Source organism: Panthera tigris, chromosome X, assembly GCF_018350195.1.
Source record: "Panthera tigris isolate Pti1 chromosome X, P.tigris_Pti1_mat1.1, whole genome shotgun sequence".
Lineage (NCBI taxonomy): Eukaryota > Metazoa > Chordata > Mammalia > Carnivora > Felidae > Panthera > Panthera tigris.
The window spans coordinates 95,499,209-95,521,736 of record NC_056677.1 but is presented as its reverse complement, the minus strand read 5'-3'; positions in this window follow the sequence as shown (position 1 = coordinate 95,521,736).

Genomic DNA, 22,528 nt, shown 5'->3' with positions numbered 1-22,528 from the left:
CTCTAAGGAATCTAGAACTCTCTCGATCAGTCTAGGAGTTCCAGAAGGGGCTTGATGTGCAAATGACGGAATCCAGATAGAAGCCACAGGATATGGATTTAGACATAGATAACATGATGGGGGACGGCCGCGGCTCAGGCACTCAGGAGTATCATAGGCGTTCAGAGCCAATATTATCCATCTGGCTAATGAATACGATCAGGAGAACACCTGGCTGGCTGGTCATGTTTGGTTTAAAAAATTGGGGGGGTCTAAGCCTGCAGGCTGAAAGCTCTCAGTGCCTCTAGCAGTGCTTATTTCCATGCTGTCAGCCCTGCCTCTAACGCGTGAGTTCCTGCCGAGGTGCCACACTGATCTTTTCAAAATCAGGTCAACTATCATCTCTTCTAGGAAGCACTTCCTGATCGAGATGGACAAGATTCCTCCTCCGTTAAACCCCAGAGTGTCCGGCCTGTGATTCTCTGATGACATTTCTCTTACTTTGCCTCTTTCCTTTCCCTTGTATGCTTATCTTGCCCCTGTGAGATTACCAACTCCTCCAGGGCAGGGATCACGTCCCCATCTTCTTATGTCCCTCACCCCAGAAGAAACACTTCAAAAGCATGTGTTTGCTTGGAAGTTTAACTGCCTTCCAAGTTGAAAAGCTGATGCAGAACTTCAGGTTTAAAATGACGCCCGCCGGCAGGTTCCTGTTTCACCCTCCCTCACTCTGCAATAATACCTTTAAAGATGGGGGGCGGGGGGCGGGGGTGGGGGCAGGAAAGAGACAAGAAAAAAGTCACAGTGCCAAAGGAAAAAGACATGAGGCACAATCACGTGACTGCCAGGACGTGGAGCAGTTTTTTCTCTAATTACTGGACCCCGAGAATGAAACTGGCGATTGCAATTAGAAGGCGGCCTGTGCTTTGCAAGTAGAAATGAAGACCACCTTGTTGTACTATGGCACCGGGGAAGGCGTCATCCCTCCCACGTGTCTGACCCCAGGATGCGCACTATTCTGAAAAACAGGCAATCACACCGATGCGATGCAGGTAACTTTTGTGGGGGGACCAAGATACTCCTATACTCTTGTGTCCGTTTTGACCTTTGTGATGATCCAGGGCCCGCGACTCAAGAAAACAGTGTGGCAGGAAGGCGTGATGTGAAATAAGAACGGGCAGTGATACCCTGCGTTCCACAAGGAATAGACCCACGTTCACGAGCCTTGTTTGATTTGGTTTGGTCGTTCCTATTTTAGTTGGTTAACATGCAGTGCGATAATTGGTTTCGGGAGGAGAATTTCGTGATTCATCATTTCCACACAACACCCAGTGCTCATCCCAACAAGTGCCCTCCTCAGTGCCCATCCCCCTCCCTCCAGCAACCCTCAGTTTATTCCCTATCATTAAAAGTCTCCTTTGTTTGATTTTATTATTATTTTTATTAAATTTTGTTTTAATGTGACAGAGTGAGAGCAGTTGGGGGGGGGGGGAAGGGGGGGTGCAGAGAGAGAGGGAGACACAGAATCCGAAGCAGGCTCCAGGCTCCGAGCCATCAGCACAGAGCCCGGCGCGGGGCTCGAACCCACGGACCGCGAGATCGTGACCTGAGTCCAAGTCGGACGCTCAACCGACTGAGCCACCTAGGCGCCCCTCGCTTGGTTTGATTTTAAAAAGATGCTCCTTCTGGGTGGATCCAGACTCACACGCACACACCTAGGAGAATGAAGTATATGCTGGATCACACCCCCCCCCCCCCAAACCAGACGCCCTTTTGTAGGACGCAACCTGTACAACCATACTTGGCAGCCGTGAAGAGTCCCAGCAAGTAAAAGGCTATAGGTGGAGGAAGAGATAGAAAAGGGACTGGCACTGGTAGACTCTGGAACTTAGACGTTTTCAGGTTCTTCTCTAGTTCAGTGTCAGAAACGAGCGTGGAGACAAAACGAAAACATGGACGTGATCCCAGATCAATTCAACGAAGTCTGCTTAGGAAAAGAGTTCTCAATCCGGGGGTCATGTTAGCCCCCGGGGGGGACATTAGAGAAAGACTAAAGACACCTTTGGTGGTCACGCTAAGGGAGGACGCACAATTTTGAGGGTCACACTGGCATCTCGCGGGTAGAGGCCAGGGATGCTGCTAGAATCCTATAACATACAGGAGAGCCCCCCCCCCCCACAACACATGAGCAATCTGGCCCCAAATGTCAATAGTGCCGAAGTTGAGAAACCCTAGATTAGATAAATGTGTACTAGCACTTTAAATTGGGCCAGGAAAATACAAACAGCAACCTAACTTGAGAATAAGGTTCTATCTATGTATGAGCTGGAAAAGCTTAGGGAAAAAGGGTTGCCTACATGTATCTCCAATGTTGGGACGGACTAGAGCTCTCCTCGTCCTCAAAGAAGGAGAACAAATGATTAACATAGGGTCTAGGCAGTGGTATTGCAGAACAAAGAAAAGGTGAGTTGTTTTTTTTTCAGTTTGTTTATTTTTGAAAGAGACAGAGAGAGTGAGCAGGGGAAGGGCAGAGAGAGAGAGGGAGTGAGAGAATCCCAAGCAGGCTCTCTACTGCCAGCACGGAGCCCGATGCGGGGCTCGAACCCATGAACCTTTAAGATCATGAGCTGAGCCAAAACCAAGAGTCAGATGCTTCACCGACTGAGCCACCCAGGCGCCCCAGGAAAGGTGAGGTTTTGAAGGTTTTGTAAAGGGGCAGATTCTGACATTTATTTGTTCTAGGCGAAATAAAAAATGAAAAATTAAACTTCTTAGCAACCTATATAAAATTCAACAAGACACGGTCTTTATGAAATAAGAACAGAGAAAAATGAGGAAGGCTAGAGAATACTACGCAAAGGCATCTAGATGAGCTAAAAAGAAGCTGCATGGGAAAATGATTCTGAAGAAACTAAAACGGCACACCTTGAATAAAAAACGGTCGACAAGCAGAAAACAGAACCGAAAGGAAGGGTTAAGGAAGGGTTTAAAAAATTAACGAAATGGAGGGCAAATTAAGAAACTGTATCAGCAAGGAAAAGACCAAAACAATGAGAGAAGTAAAAAAGATGCTACTACAGATAACTGGTGTTCCTAAGCAAAAGACTAGAATAAAGGGAGCAGATATGATCACAAAAGCTATAATAATTGGAAACTTTTCTGAACTGAATAAATATCAGAGGACAAAATCCTCAGGGTTTATTTAATACAGCAGAAATACTTTTTTGAAAAAAAAAAAGGCCTGCACTATGCATTCTCACAGATACTTGATTTAAATTAATTAATAATTAAAAAGATCCTACAAATTTCAGGCACGCATGGGTCGGGGCAAGATTTTCTACGTAGAAATAAAAATCAGACATTTCAGACTTCACACATCTTCCTGGATATACTCCAAAGACATTGTTAATAATTGTGCGATGCATACAGAATTCTACAGAAGAAATATTCTGCCTCAAGAATTTTATACCTAAGTGAGTTATCATCTATTTATATCAGATATGAAAGAGCCTGAAAAAAATACACCAACCAGAAGCCCTTCTTAAAAAAATAAATACTTGACTACATATTCCAGCGCAGCCGGGAACGAAGCTAAACGAGTAAGTTAAGCAAAAGCTATTCTTACCTTAAGAGGTTGGCCATTGGTCACCGAAGTGGATGAAATACAGACTCCACCCCCAAAGGGATATAATTAGAAAATTTGAATGCGAATGGTAAAAAGTTGTATCATAAGAGACCTATGATGACAAAAACATAATTGCATGCCTAGAGCTAGATCTCAAACTCTGATGGGGGTTGGGGAGATGGAAAATTAATAAATGATCGAGCTCATGGATAAATAAACACATGAACAAAAGAAGCCATTGGTAAAGGAAGCAAAGAAGATGATGTGATGGGGAAAAACTGGGCGACCCACTTTTAGAGAATAACTTTCTCAGGATGTCGCATTGAAGCTGAGACCTTGAAGGAAGGGAATGTGACCAGTTGGGGAAGAGAGGGGCAGAATGCACTATGGGTGAAGGTCACCACAAGCGCAGTTGTCCTGTGCAGGGAAGGAGCATGGCGCACCGGAAAAGCCGAGCTACAGCCTCACCAGCTTCTTTCACAGCGAGCCTGGGCAAGTATGGTGGGACAGGATCGTAACCAGACTGGTGGGAATGGTCACATCATGTAGGCTCTTGTTGGCCATAGCAATAGTTTGTAGGTTTATTCCAAGATCAAGATGTGTTGGGTATTTTTTAAAGTTTATTTATTTTGAGAGAGAGAGAGAGAGAGAGAGAGAGAGAAAACAGAGAGAGACAATCCCAAGCAGGCTCCACATGAGCCCGATGTGGGGTTAGAACTCACGAACTGTGAGATCATGACCAGAGCTGAAACTGAGAGACGCTTAATCCATTGAGCCACCCAGGCGCCCCCAAGATCAAGAAGTTTGAGAGTGAGAAGGAATATATATAATCTGATTTACTTTTCAAAAGGAAAGTATAACTATTCTGTGGAAATATACGGATGTTCTTTTAAATGACACAAAGACAAATATTTTGCAATTTACACGATTTCAAAGCACAGAAAAATGCAAACAGCTTCCCACATAATTTTTTGAATAAAACGTAACCCTGATACTGAAATCTGACAAAAATAGCTCAAAGAATAGCAAGCAAGAGATAAATCTCACTCATAATATAGATGAGTTCTAATTAAATTAATGAGAAAACAAATTTATTGGTATATGAAAAAACGTACCATGACAATCCCAGGGAAATGTAGATCGCAAAGATTTTTCAACATTAGGGAATCTATTAATATAACCCATCAAATTAAAAAGCCAAGTGAGAAAAAAAACAGGCAAATATCAGATGGAAAACAAAGTCGTTGATAAAGTTAAAGTTTTATTACCGATTCTGAAATTCTTAAATAAACGAGGCATAGAGGCGTATTTCCCTAATAGGATGTAATTCATCTATTGTAAACATCCCCATAAGGGATTATCCCAACGTTTTCCATATTTTCCCCCAAGTTGCCAAAAAATGTAACAACCTCAACAAGAACAGCATTTACAGAGGATTTACCATTTGTAAAACAATGGTGTTATTTGTTTTAGATGACTTACCGCTTTTGATTTTCACAGCAATCTTAGCCGTTAAGTACTATTTATCTCCATCTTACAAATGAAGAAATTGAGAGCATAAAAAGAAATGCCAGGGCGCCTGGGTGGCTCAGTCGGGTAAGTGTCCGACTTCAGCTCAGGTCATGATCTCACGACTCGTGAGTTCCAGCCTCACATGGGGATCTCTGCTGTCGTGCAGAGCCTGCTTTGGATCCTCTGTCTCCTCTCTCTGCTTCTCCCCAGCTCTCTCTCTCAAAAAGAAACAAACATTTAAAAAATAAGAAAAGAAATAATAAAAAGAAATGAGATATAGAAAAAAGGACAAAAAGATGCAAAATTATCTTTCCTTGTGAATATAGAATTAGATGCCTAAAACTCCAAGAAAATAAATTTCTTTTTTTTTCTTTTTTTTTAAAAAAAAATTTTTTTAATGTTTATTTATTTTTGAGACAGAGAGAGACAGAGCATGAACGGGGGAGGGGCAGAGAGAGAGGGAGACACAGAATCGGAAACAGGCTCCAGGCTCTGAGCCGTCAGCCCAGAGCCCGACGCGGGGCTCCAACTCACGGACCGCGAGATCGTGACCTGAGCTGAAGTCGGACGCTTAACCGACTGAGCCACCCAGGTGCCCCAGAAAATAAATTTCAAGTGGAATAGAGTTCAGTTAAATTGGCCAGATTTTTTTTGGGGGGGGGGGAGGGGCAGATTTTTTTTTTCAAGTACATAATTGTATAAATAACAGCAGACAAATACATTGAGACTTACAGTTTCTTTTTTTCTCTTTTTAAGCTTATTTATTTAGTTTTGAGAGAGAGAGAGAGAGAGAGAGAGAGAGAGAGCACACAAGTGAGGGAGGGACAGAGAAAAGGAGAGACAGAATCCCAAGCAGGCCCTGTGCTGTCAGAGCAGAGTCTGACTTGGGGCTCGAACTCACGAACTGTGAGATCATGACCTGAGCCGAAGCCAAGAGCCGGACGCTCAACCGACTGCACCACAGAGGCGCCCCAAGACTTACAGTTTCTGTACCCAACACTGTGAATTTGTTCACTGTCCCCAAACTAACGTATATGTGTAAATCAGTTCTAATCAAATACTAAATTCAGTGATTGGGAATTGACAAATGGGTACCAACATTCGTAACAGTGAATAAAAGGGCAATGGAAAATTTGGAGAAAGAGTTTTAAGGAAAGACTTGCTCTGTCAGATAAATACACATGACAAATCTAAGTAATTAAAATTGTAACACTATTGTAAGTAGCATATCCGATCAACAGCAGAGAATAGAAAGCCTTAAAATATTTTAATATAAAATAATGTAGAAGAAAGTACATACATTATTTCGAATAAGAGTAAAATGGATTCTTCAATACATTTCCTGATACAAGGGACTATTTGGAAAACATTGGTATGTCGGAATCCAGTGTCATTTCGCATCGCTAAACGATACAATAGGTAAACCAAAACATAAAATATAAAACAACAAATACATAATGAAACCAGAAGGAAACGAGTGATTACCAAAACTTGATGTTTGTAACCGAAAACTATTATCGTTTTGAGAATAAAAGTACTAAAAAGTAAATTAGAGAACTGAATATCAATGCCCAATAGAAACAGGGCATAGCATGGGGTGCCTGGTGGCTCAGTCAGTTAAGTGGCTGACTTCAGCTCAGGTCATGATCTCACGGTTCGGGAGTTCAAGCCCCGCATCAGTTTGAGCCCCACGTCGGGCTCTGTGTTGACAGCTCAGAGCCTGGATCCTGCTTTGGATTCTGTGTCTCCCTCTCTCTCTCTCTCTGCCCCTCCCCCATGCATTCTCTGTCTCTCTGTCTCAAAAATAAATAAATATTTAAAAAATTAAAAAAAATCACTTATCAAAACAAAACAGGGCATAGCATCTAAGAGACAGTCATTAAAAGGAAAATATAAATGGTAACTAAACATTGAAAATTCAACCAAAATAAATGTACGACCTTGGGCAAGATCACACATAACCTCTAAGCTTCAAAATCCTCATGTGTAAAATGACAAAATAAGGAAGGGAAATAGTTTGTCTTCAATATCCATGAGGGTATACAGATGCCTGGTTATAAAATATCCACTGTGATAACAAAGAGTTCCTATCTTTGAATGGGGGCTGCCTCCTTAGGAAAGGTATGCCTCTAGCTATCACGCCAAGGAAAGGAAGGATCTAGCAGATTCCCATATGGACTTATTGGTAGAAAAAGCGGGTCACAATGCCCTTTCAGCACGGCTAAAGTGCAGTTCAGTCACCAACGCATTGTAAAGAATCATTTTTCTACTTGATTAGAGGTGTTCCCGATAACGAGTGGATTCACGAACTCAAAGTTTGCTTATCTGGTGTTCCATCTCACAAAAGATTACGAGCCGCAAATTAAAAGGAAGGGGGAGGACACATGGCGAAAACTGTTGGAGACTGACTGTAACGAAAGAAACAGCGGATAGCAAAATTACTAAAACACACGCGCACACAAATACACACAGCCTAGAGCCATTTGCTGCAGAGACAAAACAGCCCTACCAACTTAATGGCCCCTGGGCTTGTCGAGACATTACAAGTCTGAGCAGTAATTACAGACGTAAGAACAGCTACTATTGATTGAAAACGTATCCTGTAGCCAGATACTAAGAGAAGGGTTTCGCGCGTGCCTTTTCACTTCATCCTCCTAACAATCGTATGAGATTGGCACCATTATTATCCCAACAGCATAAACGAGAAAACAGAAGGCTTAAGCAACTGGCAAAGGTCACGGAGACCGAAAGCGACAAAACTTAGATTGAATTCTGGGCATTTCTGACTCTGTTCTGCTGTGTGGTCTTCTCCGGTCAGGTTCATACACTATGTGTTGGATAGCCTGAATCTCCATTTCTTCTTCCTATCACTTGTCGGCCGTCCATTTAGCAAACGTATTGAGCAATCAATGAATGGCCTCACCACTACTCTTGGGATTGTCCTGAAGGGGCTCGTACTCTAGCGAGGGAGCACGTAAGTCAAATCATTATCAGCAATGCAATAAAGTAGCGTTAGCATCTTCCTTGATTGGTGGAGGGGATGAATTACCATGACATACTTGAGATTCTTTGCAATGGAATCTAACTGCAGTGCATATTTTATTTCACTTTTGTTCAGAGTTCTCAAAAAACAAACACTGCCTCCTGAAATCCTGATGACATTTCTACCCGATCTTCATGAATGATGGAGAACGGGGAGGGAATTCTAAATAATGAGAAGAGAATGCAGAAACGCAGGGAAGCGACAGAGAATAACAATGAATTCAGCGACTGGAGTCTTCCGGATAGCTTGTCCTCAAACCTGAGCCATCTGGAGCACCTTCCAAAAATAGAATTTAAAAAAAAATCGCATTTCTGGTCCCCATTCCAATGATTCTGATTCAGAATCTTGGGTGGGGCCCAAGAATCTGAATTCCAAGCAGGCTTCACTCTCTTACCTAGATGGATCTGATGCATGCTCTGGGGAAGGAACCCTAGGAAGCAATGAAAGGCAGATTCTGGAAGTTTAATAGCTTTGTTCATCTTAGGCATCGTGCCTGAGGCAGTTCCTTGGGCTCCAGCTCCGATTTCCTCTGTGGGGTTACTTCCTACTCTTGGGACAACAGGCCACAGACCACTGGGTCATCTTGCCTGTGGGCTGCAGGCATCCATCCAAGCCCAACTACCAGTGGTGTTTTTTTCTTAGCTCGGGCTAAGAGCATCCAGAACGAAGCTGAGGTTGCCGTCTAGTGGGTTCTGCGCACCAGGGGAATGACCACACCAACCGCTCTTCATGGATGTCAGTTTCTGGCCAAAGCTATCCTTAAACAACCCCCCACATTACACACACATACAAGCGCCCCACCCCCATCGTGCCCCTTCCTCACTTGGCAGATACCAGGCCAGCAAGATGTTTCATGTACTAGAGTTGGTCCAGAAGCCAGACAGGAACTATGTATCTTTCAGGAATGACTTACAGACCTTTGGCCCCAAAGGTATGAAATGGGGCCCATTTCTGGCTATTGTTGTTTTAAAAATACTAACTAATTTTGAGAGAGAGAGAGAGAGAGAGAGCATGAGCAGGGGAGAGGCAGAGAGAGAGGGAGACGCAGAATCTGAAACAGGCTCCAGGCTTGAAGCGGTCAGCCCAGAGCCCGACGCGGGGCTCGAACTCACAGACCGCGAGATCATGACCTGAGCCGAAGTCGGACGCTTAACCGACTGAGCCCCCCAGGCGCCCTGATTTCTGCCTCTTCTTAAAGGACGAAGCTATGGGCCTATATTTAAAACACCAACTTTAAACTCTCCCTCTGAGATATTTCAAATCGGAAGGCGTAGTACAGAACAACAACTACGATACCACAACAACATTTAGAGCCAATTTAATACTTGATCAGTATTTATTAAGCAACCGACCCAGTTTTGGAGCTGTGCAAAACGTTACAGGAAAGGGAAAGACATTACTCCTGTTCCCAGACAGCTTGGAGTCTAGGTGTGAGAGAGAGCACCCAATTCCAATTCGGACGGGGTGGGGGGCAGTTTCCCCCACACCACTAACAAGCAATGCCCAGACGCCAGCTAGCGTCCTACGATTTAACTCGACCCTGACACTGTCTACCCAGAGATAGCATCAGATCCCACGGGTCAAGGGCTCAGTCCCGCAAGACTACTCCCCATACGCACGCACTTCAGATGCCAGTTGCAAACCCAGGTTTGTTACCCGTGCTTCTGACCGACCGACGGTAGATCAGAGGTTCCAACCACCACCTCTTTGGGTTCCATTGATGAGCTAGCGTTCCATGAATTTGCTCACAGAACCAGAGAAACATTTTGCTTACCAGATTACCGGTTGCAAGATGATAGGATGTGACTCAGGAACAGCGGATGGAAGAACCACGTGGGATGAGCTATGGGGAAGGGCTGCGAAACCCCCATTCTCTCCCCAAGCGCCATTCTCCCCGAATCTCCAGCCAAACCCGGAAGCTCTCCGAAGCCAGTCGTTTTGGGCTTTCACGGAGGCTGCGTTACCGAGGCTTGATTGATTACATCATTGGCCGCTGGGGATCCACTCAAGCTCCCAGCCCCTCTCCCTTCCCTGGAGGTCTGGGGGCGGGACGGAAAGTTCCAGCCCTCTAGATGCAAGGTTGGCTCTCTGGGCAACCAGCCCCCACGCGTAGATGCTTTCTGTAAGTTGCCTCGTGAGGACAACAAAAACACCTTTATCTTTCACCACTGAGGAAATGCCAAGGGTTTTAGAAGCTCTGTGCTAAAACTAAGGCCAAGACCAAATACGTATTTCTTCTTAGACATCACGAGATCAACACACACCGATTGTACCGCGTACACCACAGCAATACCGTTCACACACGCCACACGAACCCCAAGCCAACACAACGCTGAACCACACGCGCACGACACACATACACACAGAGCACACCTTTGTATGTGTGAATGCGTGTGTCAGTGTGGGCCTGTGCACAGGAGGGGGAGGGGTCTTGGCTCTCTGGAGCCCAGCTAGGTCGAAAGGAAGGTACCAGGAAGTTAGTGACAAAGGCTTTCCCCTCCACGTTGTCACGCCCACTAGGAATGCAAAGACGGGGCGAGGTATTTAGAAAGCTATTCGAATCACAAACGACAACAGAAGCGAATCCCTTTGTAATCAGCCACAGCCATACACAGCTACATACAATAAACCCTCAATTAGCCAATCAAATTACTTCATGTTCAGGTTCTCCCCCACATCGTACGTTTAAGGAAAGGGCAACGACAAAAGAAGTGAATGCAGAAAAGGTCAACAATAACATCTGTTAGGTATGTCCAAGAGTCAAAAGAGACTTACCTCTTCCATTTCGCTAACCATCCTGTTGGGGCGCCCCCGCTGGCTCAGTTGGTAGAGCAGGTGACTCTTTATCTCAGGGTTATAAGTTTGAGACCCACACTGGGTGTAGAGATTACTTCAGATCTTTAAAAAAAAAAAAAAAAAAAAGGATTGTGTAAGTTACCGAGACCAATAACTGGCGGTGTATTTGCAGATCACTATACTGTTGGCAAAGTACTATTCCTATATATTATCTCATTTAATCCTTACACCTCTCTCTGACCCTCCCTGGCTTGTGTTGTTTCTCTCTCTCAAAAATAAATAAACATTAAAAAAAAATTAAAAAAAAATTTTTTTAATGTCTAGCTAAGTGTTGTCAACAAGGTCACAACTACTCTTTATTTTGGTGTAAAAAAGCCCACCGATTTTTCATGTTGAGCTGTTCTAGGAACCTTTGTGCGACCTGCTCACTTGAGAGTGGTAAGAGCATGGGATTTAGAACTTGACATACTTGTGGAGAAAATATAGGTCCGACACTATCCAAGTGGTCTTGGCCAAGTCACTGTACTTTCACAAGTGTCCGCAGAACGGATGGGTTAGAGTCTGGGGTCTAGAGCGAGACCAAGTATGAATCCTAGCTCTTATACTTACAAGCTGGCTGGTTTGGGGCAGGTTAAATAACCTCCCTGTGCCTCAGTTTCCCCATCCATTACCTTCACAGGGTGTTTTCAGGAATAAGTAACATACTGTATGCATCCAACACAATACTGAACACTTCTAAGAGCCCAATAAAGAGCGGCGATTATCACTTACCCTAGCCTGAGAGTGAACGGAAGTTGGTAATTATTAGGCAAAGACTGCAGGTGTGGCTGGCAAATTCAACCAACACGCGGACGTTTACTGTGTCACAAATCCCTCCCACAAAAGGCGAGATTCGCACCACAGTGCATAAAAAAAAGCTCACTTCGACTTCAGTAAACAGTGGATTTTTACAAGGCCTTCCTACGAAAACGTTCTCCTGGAATAGTTTAGATTTGCTAAGAAGGCACACCTCTCCCAGCCTAAAGATCGTAATCTGGCACTCTCCCTTCAAAAGTGTGACACCAGTCAAAAGCTCAGAGCAAGCGAGGTTGGCCAAGCCACCAGCTGCTGTTTGGTTAGCCCGGCACACTGGCATGGCGAACAAGGTGTACGACTTGGGGCCACGGAGACCTGAGCTGGAGAGCTGGCTATTGGGATGAATGATGTCTCTGCATCCCAGATTCCTCGTCTGTAAAATAAGGATAATAAGAGGTGCCATTCAGGAATTTTGGTGAAGACTGGAGATAATCTAAAGCACCTAGCTGGGGCCAAGAGTAGAAGCTCTGTGAAGGAAGTCTTTACTATTACAAACCGTATTCAACTTCCGGTCTCCGAGTTAACGGAGGTGGAAGGGAGTCTGTTTTCGACCGATTGATCGATCGATTTATTTGTGGTTTTTGATTTTTTTTTTTTTTTGAGAGACAAAGAGCACGAGGAGGGGGAGAGGGGCAGAGAGAGAGGGAGGCACACAATCTGAAGCAGGCCCCAGGCTCCGAGCGGTCAGCCCAGGGCCCGACGCGGGGCTCGAACCCACGCACCCAGAGATCATGGACCTGAGCTGAAGTCGGACGCTTCGGTGACTCAGCCATCCGTGAGCCCGTTTTCTTTTTAATCACACCGTTTCACGTGCCCTCAATGAGAGCTGTTCCGACAGAGGATAGCCAGCCAACATTCAGCCACCTGAGTTCAAAACAGCGTCGCGGGTAGAGGGCTGGGCCAAATAGGTGAAAAGCCTCAAACTTCCAGCTATAAAATAAATAAATAAGTCACGGGGAGGTAATGTACAGCATAGGAAAGGTAGTCAATAATATCGTAATAACTTTGTGTTGGGTCAGACGGTGACTAAACATACTGTCGTGATCATTTTGTAGTGTATAGAAATATCAAATCACTGTGTCGTGTATCTGAAACTAATACGATATTGCACGTCAATCATAATTCAATAAAAAATTAAAAAATAATAGAAAAAAAGTTTAAAAAAAAAGACAGTGCAACGTGGGGGCGCCTGGGCGGTTCAGTCAGTTAAGCGTCCGACTCTTAATTTAGGCTCAGGTCATGATCTCACAACTCTTGAGTTCAAGCCCCACATTGGGCTCTCTGCTGACAGCACAGAGCCTGCTTGGGATTCTCTCTCTTCCCTTCCCCCCCCCCCACTTTCCCCTTTCCCCACTAGCACTTTGTCTCTCCCCCTCTCTCAAAAATAAATAAACATTAAAAAAAAATAAAACACCAGGGGCACCTGGGTGGCTCAGTCGGTTAAGCCTCCAACTCTTGGTTTCGGCTCAGGTCACGATCTGTTTGTGAGTTTGAGCCCCACATCAGGCTCCACGCTGACAGGGCGAAGCCTGCTTGGGATTCTTTCTTTCCCTCGCTCTCTGCCCCTCCCCCACTTGTTCTCACTGTCTCTCAAAAATAAATAAATAAACTAAAAAAAAAAAGAAAACTTAAAAAAAAACAGTGTAATGTGTAATCACTTAATTGTTTAAAGTAAAATAATAAAAGTACCCATCATGGAAACACTCATAATTCTTTTTTTTTGTACTTTTTAAGTAGGCTTTACGCCCAGCACAGAGCCCCGTGCAGGGTACAAACACGTAACCCTGAGATCAAGACCCGAGCTGAGATAGACGAACGCTTAACCGACTGAGCCACCCGAGTGCCCCTGGAATCGCCGATAATTCTTAAATTTGTTTTAGCTAATGCTTTCAACTTCTTCTCTAAGTCTCTCGATTTTTGCAACAAGGAAACAAACAAACAAAAAAAAGCCGCCGTCGTGTTTCTATCATTTTTATTTTGTTTTCCCTACAGTCCGAGAGAGGCGATACGAAACAAAAGTATTGTGGGGTGGCCATAGGAACAAATAAAGGAAATGGACATTTATGGAGCTCCAACTATGTGCCAGGCGCTGTGCTAGACATTTAACACACGCCATCTCATTTTAGCAGTACAATATCCCTAAAGCATAGGAATTCTTTTTATCCCCATCTGACAGCTGGGGAACTGAGCTTAAATGTCTTGCCCAAGTCACACAGCTTGTGTCTGAAACAGAAACTCAAATGAACACTTTGCCCTTTTCCTTAGAAGAGCCCGCATCGCGATTGCTGACCAATCTTGGATCCGAGATAATGAGCCTCGGGTTGCTGTGAAAGGTAGTGTCAGTCTCACCTCTAGAGCAAGGTGCATTCCGCGTGCAGCCATGGCATTAGCAGGCCTGACTCCAACAGATTTGGGCCCATTTCCTTTCCTAATTCCTCTTAACTTTCCTTAAGTCGGTAGGAGCTGTGCTGCCCATTGTTCCCTTCAGCCTATTTGTCCTGAGGATTTGCTAATTCAATTATTTTATTCTTCCAATATTGATCTTCGCGCCGTCCTCTAAGCCTTCGCTGGTCCCATTCCCGGAAGCGCAGTGATTTCCCATCAAGTTTTAATTCTGCGGGTGCACTCAACTAGGTCAACATCACCTTCTCCTTGGTATTCATCTGCCCAGATTTCCTCATTAGACTTTAAAATTAGATTTCCCCGCCGCCTGGAGCAGGGCCCTCCCCCTTCCCTGAAATGGCGGAATGATTTCAGCACTTTCTCAAGAAAGTTGTGTATGGAGCTACAGGTCAATTTTCAAAGTAAGGGACATTACGACCCAGGTCTGGGATGCAGTTCAGTGGTTTCAAAGGCCGACCTACCGCACAGAAGAAGTCATATTATAATGACTACCGATTCAAGAATCCTCAGCTTTTTGTAGGGGCGCCTGGGTGGCTCGGTCGGTTAAGCCTCCGACTCTTGATTTCGGCTCAGGTCATGGTCTCACGGTATTAACACTGAGGTCCGCACGGGGCTCTTGCGTTGAGTGTGGAGCCTGCTTGAGATTCTCTCTGTCCCTCTCTCTCTGTTCCTCCCCCCCTCTCTTTCTCTCTCTCTCTCTATATATATAAATTTTTTAAATAATAAAAATGAAAACCAGAATCTTCAACTTTTGTAGAGTATTATGAAATATTTTATTTTTAAAATTTCTTAGGAGAGCACAGAGTAGATGAAGGGTGGTAAGATTGACAAGAGTGGGGGAGTGAGTGAGAATGATTTGAAATCAGGTCAGAAACATCGGATTATATTACTTCAAGAAATGACACTTGAGAAATTAAATGTCACTTTCTCTGTTGAAGGCCTATCTTGTCTTTTCTGACAACCTACATAAGGGCAAATGCAAGATCCATCTTTTAGATCCAGATAGATCGTGTATGATTGGAAAAACATACCAGTGGAATCAGCCAACATATTTGACAGGAGGTATTATGGTGTACAGGTGGTTGAGCGTTGGACTAGGACTAGAAAGATTCAGCCCCATCAAGAGAGCAGTGTTAGTCAGGCAGTGAGAACAGAAAGCTGTGGTTAATTACGTAAGGAGGGGTTGGTGGGCATGGGCTAAACCAACTAAATTGTTGGTGGGGCTTTCTAAAAGCCAGAGTTGTGATTAAAAGTCACTTGGGAGGGAGCATGGAAGAGGGAGAGTTGTTCTAGGATAGGGGAAAAGTGAACTTCATTTTTTTGGTCGACATCATACTTTCTAGCATAATACGTAACAATTTAGCTCTTACCGTATGCCAAGCCTTCTGCTAAGCACTGTCTGTAGATTATCTCACTTAATCCTTTGAAACAATCCTATTTGTTCATAGATAGGAAAATTAAGCTCAGAAAGGCTAGGTGACTTATTCAAACTCATGCGGCACTTAAATAGTAGAATCGGGGTTCAAATCTAAGCATTCTTTTCTCCAGAGTCCGTGCTTGTAAACATTATGTTATATTGGCTTTCAAGTGTAAACAGAAGGAAAGAAACCAGAATATAAAGAGCCTAGAATTGCTTGGAGAGGATTATAATTGATGGAGTTATGGTCCCAGAAAAAGAGTGACTAGAAAGACGGGAGATATTTGCCTCGGGAATGAAAGGAAAACATCTTTCTTCTAGAACAAGAAGGAAAGAAGCTAAACAAGAAGGAAAGAAGCTAAGCAAAAAAAGGGAGAGGAGGGACTGGGTGGCTCAGTCAACTAAGCATCTGACTCTTGGTTTTGGCTCAGGTCACGATCTCACAGTTTGTGAGCTCGAGCCCCGTGTCGACAGTTCGGAGCCTGCTGGGGATTCTCTCTCTCCTTCTCTCTCTGTCCCTCCCCCACTTGTGCTTTCTCTCTCAAAATAAATAAATAAACATTTTTTAAGAAAGGAAGAGACAGATTTTGAAATGGAGAAAATAGATCCCGAGGGAGCACACAATGTATAAGTCAAGTAGCGTGCCGTAATCTAAAAAAGTCTGGAACAGTAATCGGTTACTGAGGTAGGGACTCTGTATGACAAGGATTTTTAAATATAACGAGGGCCCTCTAAGACTAGGGAAGATGAATTTTCAACGAACTCCATGAACATGGTTTGATAATTTTCTCAACGATCCTTTTTCAATTGATAATTTTCTATAGGGATTACCTTAGAGCCCAAGATATAGTCTGTGAAAAGCAGCAGGCTTTAGCCGGGACAGGATAAAAGAAAAATGATGACGATAAGGTCAAAGGGGCGGGGGGACTCCGGGAGGGGAACGTTAGTTCGTTGGGAAGCCTCTAGGAAATTGGGGCACTAGACACATGGATCAACTTTTTCCCTCCACGGGAGGAAACTGACAGCCAGGATTTTTCACCTGGTCACGCTGTGCTGAGCAGGGGTAAGGATCAATGGCGCAAGCGACCACCTCCATGCTTCCCTGGGCAGCCAGTCCGTGCTGGACTCCAGAGTTCCAATACCAGTAAGACAGAAGTTAATTCTCTTGGAGCCCCCTCAGAACAGTTGGGCCACACGGGGAGGTCGGGGGCTAGGGAGTCGCTTCCTGCTATTATGGTGATGCACGGAGGGCAGGGTCTCCATGTAAAGGTGTCCTGAATCTCCCTATCAGCTTTGGTGAGTCTGGTGCCGGAGACGTTCCATTGGTTTCTGGTCCCTCACGAATGGAATGCGCCCATGAATTACTGCTGAATCAATGTGTTTGTTGAGAGAAGGAGGGTTTAGGACGTCCTACTCTGCCATCTTGCTGATGTCAACTGCCCCTCAACCTCTTTTTTGTTTGTTCATTTGCTTTCTTTTACTGGTATTCTTTGTCTTTCAGCAGCTTCCCACAAAAAGGTGCGTGATAGTTCAATTTTTTTTTTTTACTTGGCCTACCTAAACGTGTTTATTTTACTCTCCTGCATGATGGCTACTTTTTGACTGAATAGGGAATGTTAAATGAAAAATAATGGTCTTGCAGAATTTTGAAGGAATCGCTACATGGTCTCATAGCTCTGTGTTGTGCTTGAGAACTCAGATGTCATTTGGAGGCTTGATCCTTTGTAAGTAACCTACTTTTTCCTACCTGGGAGTTCTTCCTGCTGTCTCTTTATCCCTATTGTTCTGAAATTTCACTATCATGTGCCTTTTTGTGGATGTTTTCCCACGTATTGTTCTCAGTGGGCCCACTCAGTCTGGAAACTCGTGCCCTTTTGTTCTGGGAAATGAAAATCACCTTGGATCACTTCTTTGAATTACTTCCTCTCCCTTTCACATTTTTCTCTTATGACAGAATTCCTCGTACTCAAATATTTCACTTCCTAAGGAGAGCCTCCAGTTTTCTTATATTTTCTTTTTGTCTTTTTATTCCAGTGTGATTTTGTGTGCAAAATCTTTGTCTTCCATTCATCCATGGGTTGCTTTATGTCTGCTAACATGCATTTGAGAGCTAGTTTTAATAACCTGATGCTAACATTGTACAAGGCTGCAGTCCCAATAGTTTATTTTTGCTTTTACTTCCCTTGCCTCAGGAGACAGATCTAGAAAAATGTTGCTGGGGCCGAGGTCAGAGACACGACTGCCGGTGCTCTCTTCTAGGATCTTTATGGTTCCAGGCCTCACATTTAGGTCTTTCATCCATTTTGAGTTCATTTTTGTGTACGGTGTAAGAGAATGGTCCAGTTTCAGTCTTTTGCACGTCGCTGTCCAGTTCTCCCAGCACCAATTGTTGAAGAGACTGTCTTTTTCCCAGGGCCTATTCTTTCCTGCTTTATCAAAGATTAATTGGCCCTGTAGCTGTGGGGCCATTTCCGGGTTCTCTATGCTGTTCCATTGATCTATGTGTCTGTTTTTGTGCCAGTGCCATACTGTCTCGATTGCTACGCCCTCGTAATACAACTTGACGTCTGGAATTGTGACGCCTCCGGCTTGGCTTTGCTTTTTCAAGGTTGCTTTGGCTATTCGGGGTCTTTTGTGGTTCCATACCCATTTGAGGATGGTTTCTTCCAGTCTCTGTGAAAAATGCTGGTGGTATTTTGATACATTAAATGTGCAGATCGCTTTGGGTGACACTTTAACCATATTTGTTCTTCCAATCCTCGAGCATGGAATGATGTCTTTACATTTCTTTCCATTATCTTCAATTTCTTTCATCAGTGTTTTGTAGTTTGCAGAGTGCAGGTCTTTCACCTTATTGGTTCAGTCTATTCCTGAATATGTTCCTGTTTCTGGCACGCTCGTAGATGAGACTGTTTTCTTAATTTCGTGGAGAGAAATTCTTAAGATACATGATCGGAAATAGTAATCAAATTCATAAAGTTTGGGGGACACGGTGTCTATATACAAGAGTAAATAGCAGCCCAAATGAATTAGAAAGGATACATGAAAAAATAATCCTATTCAGAATACCATCAATATAGTTTAATGGTTTACCTTGCGACCTTAGACTAAAACCAGAAAAGCAACAGACAGCCTTTAAGAAGAGAATTATGAAACAATTCTAAAGAAGGTGAAAGAAGGCTTGATAGAGAAACACAGCGATCATGAGTGGGAAGACGCAATTCTGTAAACATGTGACATAACCCCAGATTAAGCAATCTGGTGTCCTTCCAATCCTGATAGGATTTTATTTTATTTTATGTTTTATTTTATTAAAGCTCTAGGTGAGATTTTTTTTTAAGTTTATTTATTTATTTTGAAAGAGAGAGGGAGAGTGGTCCGGGGAGGGGTGGAGAGAGAGGGAGAGAGAGCATCCCAAGCAGGCTCTGCGCTGTCAGCACGGAGCCCAAGGTAGGGCTCAATCTCACAAACCCGGGAGATCATGACCTGAGCCGAAACCACGAGTCGGATGCTTCATCGACCGAGCCATCCAGGCACCCCACCCAATGACTTTAGTACAAAGCGATTGGACAACCCACGTGGCAGAATAAACATAAAGAAGAACAAAGGCAATTCTGGAGGAAAAGAGAACAAGCAAGGACGATGTGCCCCACAGAACACTAAAGTTACTATTATGCTATAGTATTTAGTTATCCCCCTTCTGGTTATATAGTGGACTAAACGCTAATCTACTGCAAAGTAACAAAATCATTCTTGAAAAAACCTCTGCTGTGTTACTGTTATTGCAGGAAATGGGAAAAATGATCTAAAAGAACAAAAATTAAAGAAACTTCCCTTTTCGTAAGCACTGAAAGGATAGCTATAAGGAGTAAGTATGTAAGAGGGATAGACTGCCCCGAGGCAAATGCATTTCAACATTACAATCTGGAATTGAAAATTTGGCCGAGATATAAAGTAGCTAGCTGTTAGGCTAAGTGACGACCAGGTTAATTTGAAGTGTGGAACAGGGCTGAAGTCCCTCTTGGTCCCATGTCAGTAGTACTCCTGAGACTACTTGCAGAAAAAGAAAAATCAAACTTCCTATAAAAGAGAGAACCTTGGGGCACCTGGGTGGCTCAAGTCGGTTAAGCTTCTGTCTTCGACTCAGGTCGTGATCTCCCACTCATGGGTTCAAGCCCCGCGTCGGGCTCTGCGCTGACAGCTCAGAGCCTGGAGGCTGCTTCGGAGTCTGTGTCTCCCTCTCTCTCTGCCCCTCCCCCACTCGCACTCTGTCTCTCTCTCCTTCTCAAAATAAATAAACAAAAAAAAATTTTTTTAAATAAAAAAAAAAAGAGAACCTTCAGTTTAGAACTTCAGTATTTCCTGAGATTAATATCACCTAAATCAGTTCACAATGAAAAACAATCAATTAACAAAAGGAAATGAGTCGAGTGGGATCGCAAATATCAACTTTAGACAGATTTCCTCTAAGGGCTTTACATCCTGCAATTATCACATTCAAAATATAAACTATCAGTGATTTTTGGAATGAAGGAGTGTATCAGTCAGAGTTGAACCAGAGAAGCAGAACCAATAGGGTATATATTCTCTCTCTCTCTTCCCCATCCCCCTAGTCCCCCTACTTCCCAGGTGTCTGCCTTATGGATTGTGGACTTTCTTAGCCAATCCCTGTGATGACAAGTCCAAAATCCGTAGAGCAGGCACTCAGGAAGCAAAGTTCATGGGCTGGCTCAAACTCCACAGGCATGGGCTGAAGCTGTTGCCTGCAGATAGTATTTTGCCTCTTTCTCTTAGGGAAATTTTGTCCCTGCTTTTAAGCCTTTCCAGCAAATTCCATCAGGTCCACCAAGATTATCCTAGATACTCTCTCTTACATAAAATCAACTGATTAGAAACTTTAGTTGTATCTGCAAGATGCCTTCAATCCAACACCTAGATGATTGCTTTATAGAACGATTGGGTGCTGCAGACCGGCCAAGGTGACATATCAATAAAGCCGTTACGTAAACTCGAGAAAAAGTACAAAGTTCAGCCACGTAAAGCCTCTGGAGAATAAACGGAAAACAGGCAGATTCTGTACAAAAATTGAAATTTGAAAAAACAGACCAACACGAATAAATGTACTGTTTTTACAAATTTAGCCAAAGTAAGGATCACAGTACAGGTGCAACACGAGGTCACAAAAATTGCGGTTTTTAATTTTTAAATTCTTTTCATGTTCTTTTTTTTCAAAAATGTTCATTTATTTTTGAGAGAGAGTGTGCAAGTGAGGGAGGGGCAGCGAGAGGGGGAGACGCAGAATCCGAAACAGGCTCCAGGCTCCGAGCTGTCAGCACAGAGTCCGATGCGGGGCTTGAACCCATGAACTGTGAGATTGTGACCTGAGCCGAAGTCAGATGCTTAACCAACTGAGCCACCCAGGCGCCCCCAAAATTGTATTTTTTTTTAAAAAAATGCCTATTTTCTGTCCTACAGAACCAGAGAACATAGCCACTAAACAACAACAGCCACTGGAAAGTGAGGAGGGAATTTTAGAGAGGAGAGAAGTAATGAAAAGAAAGCCTAAATTCTGTGTATAAACACTGCCTAAATTTCTGTCTGATGGGTGAATCAAGCATATGTAAGACACTCTAGAAACAGAGTACAGCTAACACTTTAAAAAAAAAAAAAAGACCTGGGATCAGAATTTATGTCCACTCCAAGCAAGACAAAAATTTCAGTTTGAGCGTAAATAAAAATGTCAACGCTCTTCAAAAGATGGTCAATGAGTTAACAGAAAACACACTCGGAATTAAGGAAAAGACAGGGAATCTAAACAGAAAGCTATGAAAAAAAATATGAAAAAATGATCTAAGTTCCACCGCTTAACCTTGAGCCAAGTCGCACACATTATATAAAAATGAATAAAAAATGGATCACTGATGTTAAATGTAAAATGTATAACTGACGTTTTAGAAAACAGCAGGAGAAAATCTGGAGAACGCAGGGCTAGGGGACAAGCTCTCCGACTCGACACCAAGAGTATGATCCACGAAAAGAAAAATTGATATTTGAACTTCATCAAAATTGGAAAGTTTTGCTTTGTATAAAACCCAGGATGAAAAGACAAGCAGGGCACCTGGGCGTCTCAGTCAGTTTGAGCATCCAACTTGGGCTCCGGTCGTGATCTCGTGGTTTGTGAGATTGAGCCCCACGTCTGGCTCTGTGCCGACAGCCAGGAGCCTGCTTGGGATTCTCCCTCTCCCTTTCTCTCTGCCCCTCCCCGTTTGTGCACACACTCTTCCTCTCAAAATAAATAAACATTAAAAGATAAAGGAAACAACCAAGATGCCCTTCGACGCGTAAATGGCTAAAAAACAAAAAAAAAAAAACCCACTGCGTTATATGCATACCGTAGAATACTACTGAACAATGCGAAGAACAAGCAATGAGAGTGATGTCAGCATCATGGTGGCATAGGACATCCTCCTTTTTGTCCTCCCTTTTTAACAATTAATTTGGTATCCATTCGCAAACAAAAGCACCTCGGTGGGAATCAGAGGATCCAACGCCATATATCAAGGGACCTGGGAGGGCCTCATCCACCTGTGCATTGGGCAATAGGCAGACAGACCTTGATATGGGCTGTAGAACCAGCAGGAGCTTGCAAAATGGCCACGGTTCCTCTCAGCCACCCTCGGGCCAAACCAGGAGAGCGCTAGCTTGAGTAGACACCCGATAGTTGAAATAGCCTTTGTAGAAGTCCAGCCTTTTTGAGGACCGATTCCAGCAATCTGCTGGAGAGAGGAAAAAAAAAAAAAAGCATGTGAATTCGGATGTATTAGAGAGAGTAAGAGGAATCCTCAAACAGAAATCATAGCTAAGACAGCCCACCAAGGGCCCCGTCTCAAATGATATG